Below are 15,784 nucleotides of genomic sequence, written 5' to 3' on the forward strand. Positions count from 1 at the left end.
GAGTTGTTTGCAGATTTAATAAGCACACACTCTATTCCATCATCCAGATCATTAATGACATTATTATATAGCATCAAACCTTGGTCACCCCTGCAGAAGCCCACATGGCACTGTTTTTCATGTGGACAGTAAGACAGTCTATATCTATTCTTCATTATAAAGAACTGTATATTTACGTTCATTATAACCTTATAATAAAAGTTACATACAATGATTCCAAGTCTTGCTTTCAAAATATGTTCTAAGACAATCCTAAAAGCTGAGCTGACAATAGGATGCATGACAAAGTAATTTAGACTGGTAGGGTTCTTGGAAGGTGACCTGATCTAATTCTCCTTTCTTCAGACCCCCAACTCACAACACTGTGAGGCCTTAAACAAGGTCAGCTTTGAAGTTAGATCCAATATTGAATTTGGGTTGCAGAGGAACCTTGAGCAGTCAAGTTTTGACTATCTCTAGATATTCACATCTCCAGAGTTCAATATTTTACAGCCTGTCTTGGAATCTTCTTCCAATATTTGTCCATACCCATGATGACTTTTTGCCCTTGTAATTATCAGGAATTTGCTCATCTGCAACTTCTGTTCATTGCCTCTGATATTTTCACTGTGCATATCCAAGAATTCTGCCTCCATGTACTCTATTTCCAACTATTGCATGGTTGAAGACAGCAGTTAGCTGTCATCCAGCCTTCTTTTATTCAAAATGAACAAGCCCAATGCTCTCATTCTCTGACCATCTTGATGGCCTGTGCCAGACTCTGCCAGTTTGTCAATGTCTTTCTTATACTGGAGAGTCCCACACTTGGCACTATTCTCCGAATGCAGTCTCGTAAGTGCCAGCTAGAAGAGAATAAGTAATTCAGCTAACCCGCTGGCTATGTTCTTACTAATGCAACCTGATTTGTGTTTAAGCTTGCATTGCTGCAGAAACACGCTAGTTATTGATGCTTATCTTCTTGTCCTTTAGGCAACCCTAGGTCCTTTTCTGTGGATCTGCTTTCCAAATAGTCAGCCTGTGCCATTACAATATTCTATCCCACATTCAGGATTTTGCATTTGCGTTTGCTGAATTTCATGAGATGTTTTCAGGCTCCTGAGCACATTCTCCCCCTTCTAGTATTTTAGTTGGCTGAGCTAAGGACTGTAGCTGTCTCAGTCCAAGGTCAGCCCTTCACTGGTGAAAGCTGTTGCAAAGCAAGATAGAAGTGGGGGCATGCCCCTCCATTCCCTTGGAAACTGCTTTTAAGCTGGGGCTGTACTGCAGGCCCCTGCCTGTGCTACACTGCAATTGTGTAGCATCTACAGCTGAGACTGATCTTGTGCCTGCTTGATCCTGACCCTGGTCCAGAACCTCCAATTTGGCTTTGCACCTCATCAATGCAGCACTGGACCTGTCTTGTTACTGTAGACTTTTAAGGCGATCACTGAATCAGAGCTGGAGCTGTTCATTGTGTCCAGACCTGATCCTGACCCGGATTTAATGACTCAACATTCTGGTTCCTTGTTAATGAGGTCTGCCTCTGCCTGCCTTGCTGCCAGTTAATTTTCTTTGCAGGGGAGACAGCCCCTTCTGCTCCCTGGCAGGTTCCTGCCATCCAGTTTCTCTCTCTGTTAAGATCCCTCCAAATGGAAGCCCAGCCCTCTACCTTATCAACTGTTTCTGTCAGTGGTACTATTCACAAAACTGAGAATGCACTTCATCCTGTTATTGTCTTTATTAAAGACACTGAAAAGTATTTAACCATCTTGATGGCCTGTGCCAGACAGAGGGCCCTGAGAACATTCTCTCTCCTGGAGGTCTGGCACCCTTTGAGGATATTGCAGCTGAGGACCACTCCCCTTCCTCTGGTGGCCTTGGACAGTGTGGTCCCAGGAAAGCCTCAGCAAAGGATGACTCCTTCCTCTTAGGAAGAGTTGCTTTAAGCTGCAGCTCAACTGTTTGCCTGTCACCTGAACTACAGCTCCCACTGTCCTGCAGCCACACCTGTGCCTGGTCATGGGCCCTGCTGATACAGGCTCAGACCCTAACCCTGATTTCCTAGATTGAACTCAGCTGTGCTTTACCACTATGGACTTTCCTTGCGATCACTGGACAATGTCTCACCCTGACTACCTCAGCTAGACCCCACTTGCCTCATTTAGGTACTGTGGGACAGGGTCTTTACCACCAAGGCCCTTGCCCTGCTGCCTGTGTTGTTGCACTCAGCTTCTTGCTCCCCATCCCTTGTGGAGCAGGGGACTTCCCTGCTTCCTTATAATCACCCCAAGTATCCACCCTTGAGGACTGATTATTCCACTAATGATCAGCTAGCAGGTGGACTTTGAGCTGCTGACTAGTGCCAGCTCTGCACATACCTTGTAGTGGTAGTACCTAGTACCTCTGGCTCCTGTCTAGCAAGATGCTATGGGTGGTTTTATCTAAAACTTTGCTAAAGCCAAGATAAAGAGCATTCACAGTTCTCCTCTTATCCACAGAAGGCAATCAGGTCAAGCATGTCTTCCTCTGATAAATCCACACTGACTGTTCCTAATCATCTCCTTTGTGTGCTGGACAATGATTTCCAGGAGGACTTGCTCCACCATGTTTCTGGGGACTGGTATGAAGATGACTGTCCTGGTGTACAATCCTCTTTTTCAACCTTCTTGAAGATGATTGTGACATTTATGTTTTTCAAGTCATCAGGAATTTCTCCTGATCCTCATAACCTATTGTGCTGGTTTTGACTGGGATCAAGTTAATTTCCTTCATAGTAGCTGGTATGGGGCTATGTTTTGGATTCGTGTTGGAAACAGTGCTGATAACAAAGGGATATTTTAGTTGTTGCTGAGCAGTGCTTACACAGAGCCAAGCCCTTTTCTGCTCTTCACATCACCCCACCAACGAGTGAGCTGGGGATGCACAAGTAGTTGGAGGGGACGCAGCCAGGACACCTGACCCCAACTGACAAAAGGGATATCCCAGACTGTATGGCATCATGCTCAGCATGTAAAGCAGGAGGGAGAAGAAGGAAGGTGGGGATGTTATGGTGTTTTGTCTTCTCAAGTAACTGTTACTTGTGGTGGAGCCCTGCTGTCCTGGGGGATGGCTGAACACCTGCCTGCCAATGGGAATCAGTAAATTAATTCCTTGTTTTGTTTTGCTTGTGAGCAGTTTTTGCTTTACCTGTTGAACTGTTTTTATCTCAATCTACAAGTTTTCTTCTACTCTCTCCATTTTCTCCCACATCTCACCAGGGGGGAAAGTGAGTGAGCAGCTTAGTTGCCATTTGTGGTTAAACCATGACACTTTTTGAAGATGGTATCAAGCAGCTCTGTAATGTTGGCCAATTCCCTTCTCAGTACTGGATGTATTTATATGTCCAGCTTGCTTAAATTATCATCAGCTCACTCTTCCTCTACCATGGATAGCACTTGGCTCCTGGAGACCCTGCCTTTAGACCCAGGGACCTGGGAGGGACCAGAGGCTGGGAGCAGATCTGGCCAATAATGACTGAGGCATAGAAAGCACTGAGTACTTCAGCATTTCTATATCCTTTATCCCTAGTTCCTCAACTTCTTCAGCAAGAAGTCCACATTTTTCTTTCTCTTCCTTTTGTTTTACCTATAAAAGCTCTTGTGACCTTTCAGACCCGTTGCCAATTTAAATCCCTACCGAGCTTTTGCTTTCTCAATTCTTTCCCTGCACATTAGACCAGTAATCCTCCTTGATAGCTTGTCCCTACTTTAAATAGCCTGTCCCTCCTTCCACCTTCTGTACACTTGCTATTTTGCATTTGAGATCAATCAGAGGTTCCCCATTAAGTCAGACTGACCTTCTGCTATATCTGCTTAAGTTCCAGTACACCAGGATGGAGACATTCTTGCATTTTGAGGAAGATATGCTTGAAGATTAATCAGCTTTCCTGCCTCCTTTGCTCATTAGAGCAGCCTGTGATAGGTGCCTGCCAAGCAAATGCCTGAAAAAGCCAAAATCTGCTCTGAGATCAAACATCATTATTCTGCTACTTGCCTTTATTAATTCAGTCAGAATCTTAAATTCCTATCGTCACGTGGTCACTGCAGCCAAAACCTCCTTTGATAGTTGTATCACCAACTGTTTTTTCTTTACTTGTTAGTAGAAGACTCAGATGACCTTTGTAGTTTATCTCATATGTCACATGTGTCAAAGGTCTGTCTTCAGTGGACTCCAGAAAACTCTTGGATTGCTTACAATCCACCATGCTGCTCTTCCAGCAGATATTAAAGTGGTTAAAGACCCCCACATGGGAACCTGGGCCTGCAATTTTGAGGCTTCTTTCTGTTGTTCAAAGAAAGGTTTGTCTGCCTCCTATTTTTGTTGAGGCAGTCTGCAATAGATGCTTTTCACAGCTTTCTATGTTAACTTCCCCTATGATCCTGTTAGATGAGATTTGGTTTGTTTGTCACTTTTTCCATACCAGTGCTCTGTGCATTCAAGACTTTTCTCTGTGTTGTAGAACGCGCCTCCTCCTTGTCTCACGGTCTGTGGTTCCTAAATAATATGCATCCTTCCACAGCACTGCTCCAGCTATATGAGCTATCTTGCTACACCCCTATGATTCCAGTGAGGTCATAAGTCTTTGGCCATAGCTGTGTGACTGTATATGGACTTATAATTCCTTTTCATTTCCAGTTCCAAGTTGAAAAGTTTCCCATTCCACTGAATATGTAGTTGTGCTGCTTTCTCAGGGGAATAGTGAACCTGCCCTGTTATACTGTCCAACAGCCCCTTCTCTGTCCTCCTTTCTTTGCCTACTCCAAATTTTGGGCTTTGTCCCCTGACAAGTGTAGTCTAAAGTTGTCCTCATGAGTTGAGCCTGTTGACAAAGGTGCCACATTTTGACTGATAGATGCTATCTCCCTGTAGTTGTCTTCATTCCTCGAAGACAGTGCTATGGTCATAGAAACCAGAACACTGCTTACAAAATCAGCTATTCAGCCAGCCGCTGATCCATAGCGTATTTCTACTCCTACCCTAGCCTATATGGGCTCCCATGTTCTTCCACTTCAGTCACAGAACCCTGGAATCTCTTTTGACAATGTTGGTGCTCACAAGGATGATAGATATTATGGTCTGAGGGCTGGGCAAGCCTTGGCAATCTTTTTACAACATCTTAGATCCAAGCCCCTGCAAACAAACCTCCAAGTATGGCAAGCTTTATCAGCTGCTTGGTACCTCTGTCACCTGCAGAAAGCAGGTTACCACTGCAGCATCTTAGTGCCTCTCAATCTCAGATTTTTAATATATGGATCATTTGGAACCCCTGATGGAACTTGTTCTTTTTACCCTGTTGCAAGTGTCCCTTGGTTGCATGTGTGTAGTAATAGAAGGATCCTTCTTTCTGTTGGTGGAAGTGACAAGTGTTTCCAGCCACCAATCACTCAAACGTAGCTTCTTGCTGACCTCTGATAAATCTTCAAGAACTTGTAGATTTCCTCCCATTTACTCCCTCCAGCACTGTGCCTGTTCAACTTCCTTGGCATTTTCACTTGGTGGCTCAATGATTTGAGCAGACCCTCATATGGATGAATACACCATCACTTCAAGAAGTCTTGGGGAGAAGCAGCAGGCTCTCTCTGCAGCCTGAGACCTGCATGGTTAAGTCCTCTTTTTAAGAGCTTCATCTCAGTGATGACTTCTGTGCCAGGAGCAGTCAGTCTGGCTGCTGCTAAGGAGCTGCTGCTGTTGTTGTGACATGCCAACATAGAGAGCTGTGCTGACTCTTTGTCCTGGGTTCAGCAGTAGCAGTCATGTTTTTCCTTTGTGGTGGCTGGTGCAGTGCTGTGTTTTGACTTCCAGCCTGGGAACAGTGTTGGTGAAGCCTATGTTCTCAGTTGTTGCTAAGTGATGTTTACCCTGACCAAGGACTTTGTGAGGCTCATGCTCTGCCAGGGAGGAGGGGAAGCTGTGAGGAAGCAGAGACAGGACACCTGACCCGGGCTAGCCAGGGAGGTATTCCATACCACAGCACGTCATGCCCGGGGTGGGGGGTAACTGGGAGTTACCCGGAAGGACACAGGCTTCCGGGTGGGACTCGTTTTCTTGGCCGGTGGTATCGTATTCTCTTCTCTTGTTATTTTCCCTTATCATTGTTGTAGTTGATAGTAGCAGTGGTGATTTGTGTTGTACATTGGTTGCTGGACTGTTCTTGTCTCAACCCGTAGGAGTTGCACTCTCTCGATCCTCCTCCCCGTTCCTCCGGGAGCGGGGAAGGGGAGAGCCCCGGTGCGGAGGGGGGGACGACACGGCCCTCGATTGTTGTCAGCTCGGCACCACTCACTGGGAGAGAGTGAACAAGTTGCCTGACTGGGTTTAAACCACAACAGTTCTTTTTAGCGCCCGACATGGGGCACGAGGGGTTGAGATAAGAACAGATCTGACTGGATTGATAGTCACTCGTCACAATGCTGATTTATTGGCTCTCAAGGTTGTTCCTCTTGATCTCACAGTTTCAGTATATCATATCTTACGTCCATCCGGTATTTGCTGTATTAGTGTTTTTCAAGTGTGGGGCTTGGGCTAAGGTTTTTGTCCCATTGTACTTTATGGTAATGACTTGTAATACAATAGAATCATTGATCATGAAACTGATCTGGCTTATGTTCCCAGTGTGGTCACCACCTTTATACTTTGGGAGGTATATGATGGAGGTGCTTAGCAATTACACATCTTTTTTCTCCTTCTCAGGTGCTCAACCTGTGAAGGAGACATCCTTTTACCCTCCCAGTCATCCCCCAGACCATTTACATTTGAGAGTTTTGAATTTTTTGAATGGCCTTTTAATGCTGTTGAGACTTGTTTGCTGATGGTGATGGGAATCACCATGCTAGCACGCATACAGAGTGTGTTTTGCCCACGACTGATTTCAAGAGTTAAGCAGAGTCAGGTTTGGGTCTTGTCTGGGGTCAAAAGACGATGTAGGAGGACCAAGAGATTTTCCCTGAGGCTGGACAACCATGAGTGGTAGGGTGTGTGGGATAGTATGGGCAAGTATCTAGGTCAGTGGGCCCCTCCAGTACTTTGGAATTTCACTACCGAACAACTGCAAAATGCAGAAGAATTAGTAAAACACTTAAATGAAGTGTGTGGTCATTCTGGCCATACCAGAGATGGACAAATCATGGCAACGTGCTGGGGCTTGGCCTATGCTTACAGGGCCTTGTTCAACACTATCCAGCACCTTCAAAAGGAAAAGAATGTCGGCGGATCTGAGGGCAAAGCAACAGTCGCTACTCAAACTTTGGCTGCAATGAACAGCACAGCTACCCCAGTGGCAAGTACAGCAGCTGCTCAAACTTCAACGGCAACAGATAGCGCGGTTACCCCAGCTCCAAGCACAGCAGCATCACCACCCCCAGTGACAAGTACAGTTGCTACTCAAACTTTGGCCTCAATGAACAGAGCAGCTACCCCAGTGGCAAGTACAGCAGCTGCTCAAACTTCAACTGCAACAGACAGCACGGTTACCCCAGCTCCAAGCACAGCAGCTACACCACCCCCAGCAACAAGTACAGTTGCTACTCAAACCACAGTGATAATCACTGCAGCCAAACCAGAGGACCAATTCGTACCAATATCGGTTGCCCCTGTACGCAAGAGAACAAGCAAAAAGGAGGCAAAAAGGGTGAAGCGAGATGAAGAAACAACGAATTCACCACCCGGTCCAGAATCTGATCAGGAGTCATCATCACATGACGAAGAAGAAGAAGAAGAGGTAACTTCTCGACCTCGGACCTCAACCGAGCTGCGGAATATGCGAAAAGATTTTACCCGTCAACCAGGGGAGCACATCATCACCTGGTTACTCCGATGCTGGGACAATGGGGTCGATGGTTACGAACTAGAAGGTACAGAAGCCAAGCAGCTGGGATCACTTGCTAGAGAAGGGGGAATTGACAAAGCAATTGCAAGAGAGAAAAAGTCCCTCAGCCTTTGGAGGCGGCTCTTGGCAGCTGTGAAAGAAAGGTTTCTGTACAAGGACGATGTTACGAGTCGTTCGGCCAAGTGGACTACTATAGACAAAGGCATCCAGTCTCTGAGGGAATCGGCCATCGTAGAGATGCTCTATCACATCAAGCTGAATAACAGGGATACACCTATAGATCCAGATGAAGTTGAATGTACACGACCCATGTGGCGAAAACTTACACGGAACACACAGTCATCATATGCCCATTCATTGGCAACAGTAACCTGGAATGACATAGTACCACTAACAGTGGATGAAATGGTTCATAAACTCCGAGAGTTCGAAGACAATCTCACCCCTTCCATCATCTCAGCTGTGAAAAAACTGTCCCAGGACCTCGAACAATTGAGGGACGATTTATCTGATTTATCCAGCTCCTCACGTGTACCAACACGCGTCTCAGCTATTAACAAAAGGCGTCCTATTGTTCAAGAGAGGAGATACAGGAGGTATACGCCACGGGGTACCCTATGGTTTTACCTGCTGGATCACGGAGAAGACATGACAAAGTGGGATGGAAAACCTACTTCAGCTTTGGAGGAACGGGTGAGTGAACTGAAGAGGGGAGCAAGGCCCAAGACTGGTCGTTCCATGAGATCTACGGCTTCAGTCTCTGGTGAGCAGTTTCCCAGATGGAGTGGAAGAGCTGCTTTTACTCCAGCTCCTGTGAGAACGAAGAATAATCCCTTTCACCACGACTTAAGTGTCCAACACTGTGACGACAATTAGAGGGGCCCTGCCTCCAGCCAGGTGGAGGTAGGGGACAATCGGATTTACTGGACTGTGTGGATCAGATGGCCTGGCACATCAGTCCCACAGAAGTATAAGGCTCTAGTAGATACCGGTGCACAGTGTACCCTGATGCCATCAAGCTGTCAAGGGGTGGAACCCACCTATATTTCTGGAGTGACAGGAGGATCCCAAGAGTTGACTGTGCTGGAGGCTGAAATCAGCCTGACTGGGAGGGAATGGCAAAAGCACCCTATTGTGACTGGTCCAGAGGCTCCATGCATCCTCGGCATAGACTACCTCAAGAGAGGGTACTTCAAAGACCCAAAAGGGTACCGGTGGGCTTTTGGTATTGCTGCTTTGGAGACTGAAGAAATTGAGCAGCTGTCCACCTTGCCTGGTCTCTCAGAAGATCCCTCTGCTGTGGGGTTGCTGAAAGTTGAAGAACAACAAGTGCCAATTGCGACCACAACAGCGCACCGGTGGCAATATCGCACCAACCGAGAGTCCCTGATTCCCATCCATCAGCTGATCCGTAGACTGGAGAGTCAGGGGGTGATCAGCAGGACCCGCTCACCCTTTAATAGCCCCATATGGCCAGTGCGAAAGTCTAATGGAGAATGGAGACTAACAGTAGACTATCGTGGCCTGAATGAAGTCACACCACCATTGAGTGCTGCCGTACCGGACATGCTAGAACTTCAGTATGAACTAGAGTCAAAGGCAGCCAAGTGGTATGCCACGACTGATATTGCCAATGCCTTTTTCTCCATTCCTTTGGCAGCAGAGTGCAGGCCACAGTTTGCTTTTACTTGGAGGGGTGTCCAGTTCACTTGGAACCGACTGCCCCAGGGGTGGAAACACAGCCCTACCATTTGCCATGGACTGATCCAGACTGCACTGGAACAGGGGCAAGCTCCAGAACACCTGCAATACATTGATGACATTATTGTGTGGGGCGATACAGCGGAAGAAGTCTTTGAGAAAGGGAGGAAAATAATCCAAATCCTGCTGAAAGCTGGTTTTGCCATAAAACAGAGTAAGGTCAAGGGACCTGCACAGGAGATTCAATTTTTGGGAATAAAATGGCAAGATGGACGCAGACAGATCCCCACAGATGTGATCAACAAGATAACAGCAATGTCTCCACCAACTAATAAGAAAGAAACGCAAGCTTTCTTGGGTGCAGTGGGGTTCTGGAGAATGCACATCCCGAATTACAGTTCGATTGTAAGCCCTCTCTATCATGTGACCCGGAAGAAGAATGATTTTAAATGGGGCCCTGAGCAACAACAAGCCTTTGAGCAAATTAAACGCGAGATAGTTCATGCAGTAGCCCTTGGACCAGTCCGGACCGGGCCAGATGTAAAAAATGTACTGTACACTGCAGCTGGGGAGAACGGTCCTACCTGGAGCCTCTGGCAGAAAGCTCCAGGGGAGACTCGAGGTCGACCCCTCGGCTTTTGGAGTCGGGGATTTAAAGGATCTGAGGCCAGCTATACCCCAACTGAGAAAGAGATACTGGCAGCGTATGAAGGGGTTCGATCTGCTTCGGAAGTGATTGGCACTGAAGCACAGCTCCTCCTGGCACCCCGGTTGCCCGTGCTGGGCTGGATGTTCAAAGGCAGGGTCTCCTCTACACATCATGCAACTGATGCTACATGGAGTAAATGGGCTGCACTAATTACACAATGAACTCGAATAGGAAATCTCAGTCATCCAGGCATTCTAGAAGTCATCATGGACTGGCCAGAGGGCAAAGATTTTGGAATGTCACCAAAGGAGGAGGTGGTGCGCGCTGAAGAGGCCCCACCATATAATAAACTGTCAGAAAGTGAAAAGCAGTATGCCTTGTTTACTGATGGCTCTTGCCGTATTGTGGGAAAGCATCGGAGATGGAAGGCAGCTGTATGGAGTCCTGGACGACGAGTTGCAGAGACTGCTGAAGGAGAGGGTGAATCGAGTCAGTTTGCCGAGGTGAAAGCCATTCAGCCGGCCCTGGACATTGCTAAACGAGAAAAGTGGCCAGTACTTTATCTCTATACTGACTCATGGATGGTGGCAAATGCCCTGTGAGGGTTGTTGAAGCAATGGAAGCAGAGCAACTGGCAACGCAGAGGTAAACCCATCTGGGCTGCTGCACTGTGGAAAGATATTGCTGCCAGGGTGCAGAACCTGGTGGTGAAGGTACGCCATGTAGATGCTGTCCTGGGTTCAGCAGTAGCAGTCATGTTTTTTCCTTTGTGTTAACTGGTGCAGTGCTGTGTTTTGACTTCTAGTTTGAGAGCAGCGTTGGTGAAGCCGATGTTTTCGGTTGTTGCTAAGTGATGTTTACCCTGACCAAGGACTCTGTGAGGCTCATGCTCTGCCAGGGAGGAGGGGAAGCTGTGAGGAGGCAGAGACGGGGCGCTTGACCCGGGCTAGCCGGGGAGGTATTCCATACCACAGCACGTCATGCCCGGGGTGGGGGGTAACTGGGAGTTACCCGGAAGGACAGGAGCTTCCGGGTGGAACTCGTTTTCTTGGCCGGTGGTATCGTATTCTCTTCCCTTGTTATTTTCCCTTATCATTGTTTTAGCTGATAGTAGCAGTGGTGATTTGTTGCTGGACTGTTCTTGTCTCAACCCGTAGGAGTTGCACTCTCTCGATCCTCCTCCCCGTTCCTCCGGGAGCGGGGAAGGGGAGAGCCCCGGTGCAGTTGGGGGGGGGAGACGGACACGGACCTTGATTGTTGTCAGCTCGGCACCACTCACTGGGAGTGAGTGAACAAGTTACCTGACTGGGTTTAAACCACGACAGTTCTTTTTGGCGCCCAACGTGGGGCACGAGGGGTTGAGATAAGAACAGATCTGACTGGATTGATAGTCACTCGTCACAATGCTGATTTATTGGCTCTCAAGGTTTTTCCTCTTGATCTCACAGTTTCAGTATACCATATCTTACGTCCATCCGGTATTGGCTGTATTAGTGTTTTTCAAGTGTGGGGCTTGGGCTAAGGTTTTTATCCCATTGTACTTTATGGTAATGACTTGTAATACAATAGAATCATTGATCATGAAACTGATCTGGTTTATGTTCCCAGTGTGGTCACCACCTTTATACTTTGGGAGGTATATGATGGAGGTGCTTAGCAATTACACATCTTTTTTCTCCTTCTCAGGTGCTCAACCTGTGAAGGAGACATCCTTTTACCCTCCTAGTCGTCCCCCCAGACCATTTACATTTGAGAGTTTTGAATTTTTTAAATGGCCTTTTAATGCTCTTGAGACTTGTTTGCTGATGGTGATGGGAATCACCATGCTAACACGCATACAGAGTGTGTTTTGCCCACTACTGATTTCAAGAGTTAAGCAGATTCAGGTTTGGGTCTTGTCTGGGGTCAAAAGACGATGTAGGAGGACCGAGAGATTTTCCCAGAGGCTGGACAGCCATGAGTGGCAGGGTGTGTGGGATAGTATGGGCAAGTATCTAGGTCAGTGGGCCCCTCCAGTATTTTGGAATTTCACTACCGAACAACTGCAAAATCCAGAAGAATTAGTAAAACACTTAAATGAGGTGTGTGGTCATTCTGGCCATACCAGAGATGGACAAATCACGGCAACATGCTGGGGCTTGGCCTATGCTTACAGGGCCTTGTTCAACACTATCCAGCACCTTCAAAAGGAAAAGAATATCGGCGGATTTGAGGGCAAAGCGACAGTCGCTACTCAAACTTTGGCTGCAATGAACTGCGCAGCTACCCCAGTGGCAAGTACAGCAGCTGCTCAAACTTCAACTGCAACAGACAGCGCGGTTACCCCAGCTCCAAGCACGGTAGCTACACCACCCCCAGCAACAAGTACAGTCGCTACTCAAACCACAGTGATAATCACTGCAGCCAAACCAGAGGACCAATTCGTACCAATATCAGTTGCCCCTGTACGCAAGAGAACAAGCAAAAAGGAGGCAAAAAGGGTGAAGCGAGATGAAGAACCAATGAATTCACCACCCGGTCCAGAATCTGATCAGGAGTCATCCTCACATGACGAAGAAGAAGAAGAAGAGGTAACTTCTCGACCTTGAACCTCAACCGAGCTGCGGAATATGCGAAAAGATTTTACCCGTCAACCAGGGGAGCACATCATCACCTGGTTACTCCGATGCTGGGACAATGGGGCCGATGGTCACGAACTAGAAGGTACAGAAGCCAAGCAGCTGGGATCACTTGCTAGAGAAGGGGGAATTGACAAAGCAATTGCAAGAGAGAAAAAGTCCCTCAGCCTTTGGAGGAGGCTCTTGGCAGCTGTGAAAGAAAGGTTTCCGTACAAGGACGATGTTACGAGTCGTTCGGCCAAGTGGACTACTATAGACAAAGGCATCCAGTCTCTGAGGGAATCGGCCATCGTAGAGATGATCTATCACATCAAGCCGAATAACGGGGATACACCTATAGATCCAGATGAAGTTGAATGTACACGACCCATGTGGCGAAACTTACACGGAATGCACCGTCATCATATGCCCATTCATTGGCAACAGTGACCTGGAATGACATAGTACCACTAACAGTGGATGAAATGGTTCATAAACTCCGAGAGTTCGAAGACAATCTCACTCCTTCCATCATCTCAGCTGTGAAAAAACTGTCCCAGGACCTCGACAAATTGAGGGACGATGTATCTGATTTATCCAGCTCCTCACGTGTACCAACACGCGTCTCAGCTATTAACAAAAGACGTCCTATTATTCAAGAGAGGAGATACAGAAGGTATACGCCACGGGGTACCCTATGGTTTTACCTGCTGGATCACGGAGAAGACATGACAAAGTGGGATGGAAAACCTACTTCAGCTTTGGAGGAACGGGTGAGTGAACTGAAGAGGGGAGCAAGGGCCAAGACTGATCGTCCCATGAGATCTACGGCTTCAGTCTCTGGTGAGCAGTTTCCTAGATGGAGTGGAAGAGCTGATTTTACTCCAGCTCCTGTGATAACGAAGAATAATCCCTTTCAACACGACTTAAGTGTCCAATGCTGTGACGACCATTAGAGGGGCCCTGCCTCCAGCCAGGTGGAGGTAGGGGACAATCGGATTTACTGGACTGTGTGGATCAGATGGCCTGGCACATCAGTCCCACAGAAGTATAAGGCTCTAGTAGATACCGGTGCACAGTGTACCCTGATGCCATCAAGCTGTCAAGGGGTGGAACCCATCTATATTTCTGGAGTAACAGGAGGATCCCAAGAGTTGACTGTGCTGGAGGCTGAAATCAGCCTGACTGGGAGGGAGTGGCAAAAGCACCCTATTGTGACTGGTCCAGAGGCTCCATGCATCCTCGGCATAGACTACCTCAAGAGAGGGTACTTCAAAGACCCAAAAGGGTACCGGTGGGCTTTTGGTATTGCTGCTTTGGAGACTGAGGAAATTGAGCAGCTGTCCACCTTGCCTGGTCTCTCAGAAGATCCCTCTGCTGTGGGGTTGCTGAAAGTTGAAGAACAACAAGTGCCAATTGCGACCACAACAGCGCACCGGCGGCAATATCGCACCAACCGAGACTCCCTGATTCCCATCCATCAGCTGATCCGTAGACTGGAGAGTCAGGGGGTGATCAGCAGGACCCGCTCACCCTTCAATAGCCTCATATGGCCAGTGCGAAAGTCTAATGGAGAATGGAGACTAACAGTAGACTATCGTGGCCTGAATGAAGTCACACCACCATTGAGTGCTGCCGTACCGGACATGCTAGAACTTCAGTATGAACTAGAGTCAAAGGCAGCCAAGTGGTATGCCACGATTGATATTGCCAATGCATTTTTCTCCATTCCTTTGGCAGCAGAGTGCAGGCCACAGTTTGCTTTTACTTGGAGGGGTGTCCAGTTCACTTGGAACCGACTGCCCCAGGGGTGGAAACACAGCCCTACCATTTGCCATGGACTGATCCAGACTGCACTGGAACAGGGGCAAGCTCCAGAACACCTGCAATACATTGATGACATTATTGTGTGGGGCGATACAGCGGAAGAAGTCTTTGAGAAAGGGAGGAAAATAATCCAAATCCTGCTGAAAGCTGGTTTTGCCATAAAACGGAGTAAGGTCAAGGGACCTGCACAGGAGATTCAGTTTTTGGGAATAAAATGGCAAGATGGACGTAGACAGATCCCCACAGATGTGATCAACAAGATAACAGCAATGTCTCCACCAACTAATAAGAAAGAAACGCAAGCTTTCTTGGGTGCAGTGGGGTTCTGGAGAATGCACATCCCAAATTACAGTTCGATTGTAAGCCCTCTCTATCATGTGACCCGGAAGAAGAATGATTTTAAATGGGGCCCTGAGCAGCAACAAGCCTTTGAGCAAATTAAACGCGAGATAGTTCATGCAGTAGCCCTTGGACCAGTCCGGACTGGGCCAGATGTAAAAAATGTGCTGTACACTGCAGCTGGGGAGAACGGTCCTACCTGGAGCCTCTGGCAGAAAGCTCCAGGGGAGACTCGAGGTCAACCCCTCGGCTTTTGGAGTCGGGGATACAAAGGATCTGAGGCCAGCTATACCCCAACTGAGAAAGAGATACTGGCAGCGTATGAAGGGGTTCGAGCTGCTTCGGAAGTGATTGGCACTGAAGCACAGCTCCTCCTGGCACCCCGGCTGCCCGTGCTGGGCTGGATGTTCAAAGGCAGGGTCTCCTCTACACATCATGCGACTGATGCTACATGGAGTAAATGGGCTGCACTAATTCCACAACGAACTCGAATAGGAAATCCCAGTCGTCCAGGCATTCTAGAAGTCATCATGGACTGGCCAGAGGGCAAAGATTTCGGAATGTCACCAGAGGAGGAGGTGGTGCGTGCTGAAGAGGCCCCACCATATAATAAACTGTCAGAAAGTGAAAAGCAGTATGCCTTGTTTACTGATGGCTCTTGCCGTATTGTGGGAAAGCATCGGAGATGGAAGGCAGCTGTATGGAGTCCTGGACGACAAGTTGCAGAAACTGCTGAAGGAGAGGGTGAATCGAGTCAATTTGCCGAGGTGAAAGCCATCCAGCTGGCCCTGGACATTGCTAAACGAGAAAAGTGGCCAGTACTTTATC

This window comes from Pezoporus flaviventris, unplaced genomic scaffold, assembly GCF_033815535.1.
Source record: "Pezoporus flaviventris isolate CSIRO_AGI_PZ_B2104156 unplaced genomic scaffold, CSIRO_AGI_Pfla_v1 ptg000025l, whole genome shotgun sequence".
Classification (NCBI taxonomy): domain Eukaryota; kingdom Metazoa; phylum Chordata; class Aves; order Psittaciformes; family Psittacidae; genus Pezoporus; species Pezoporus flaviventris.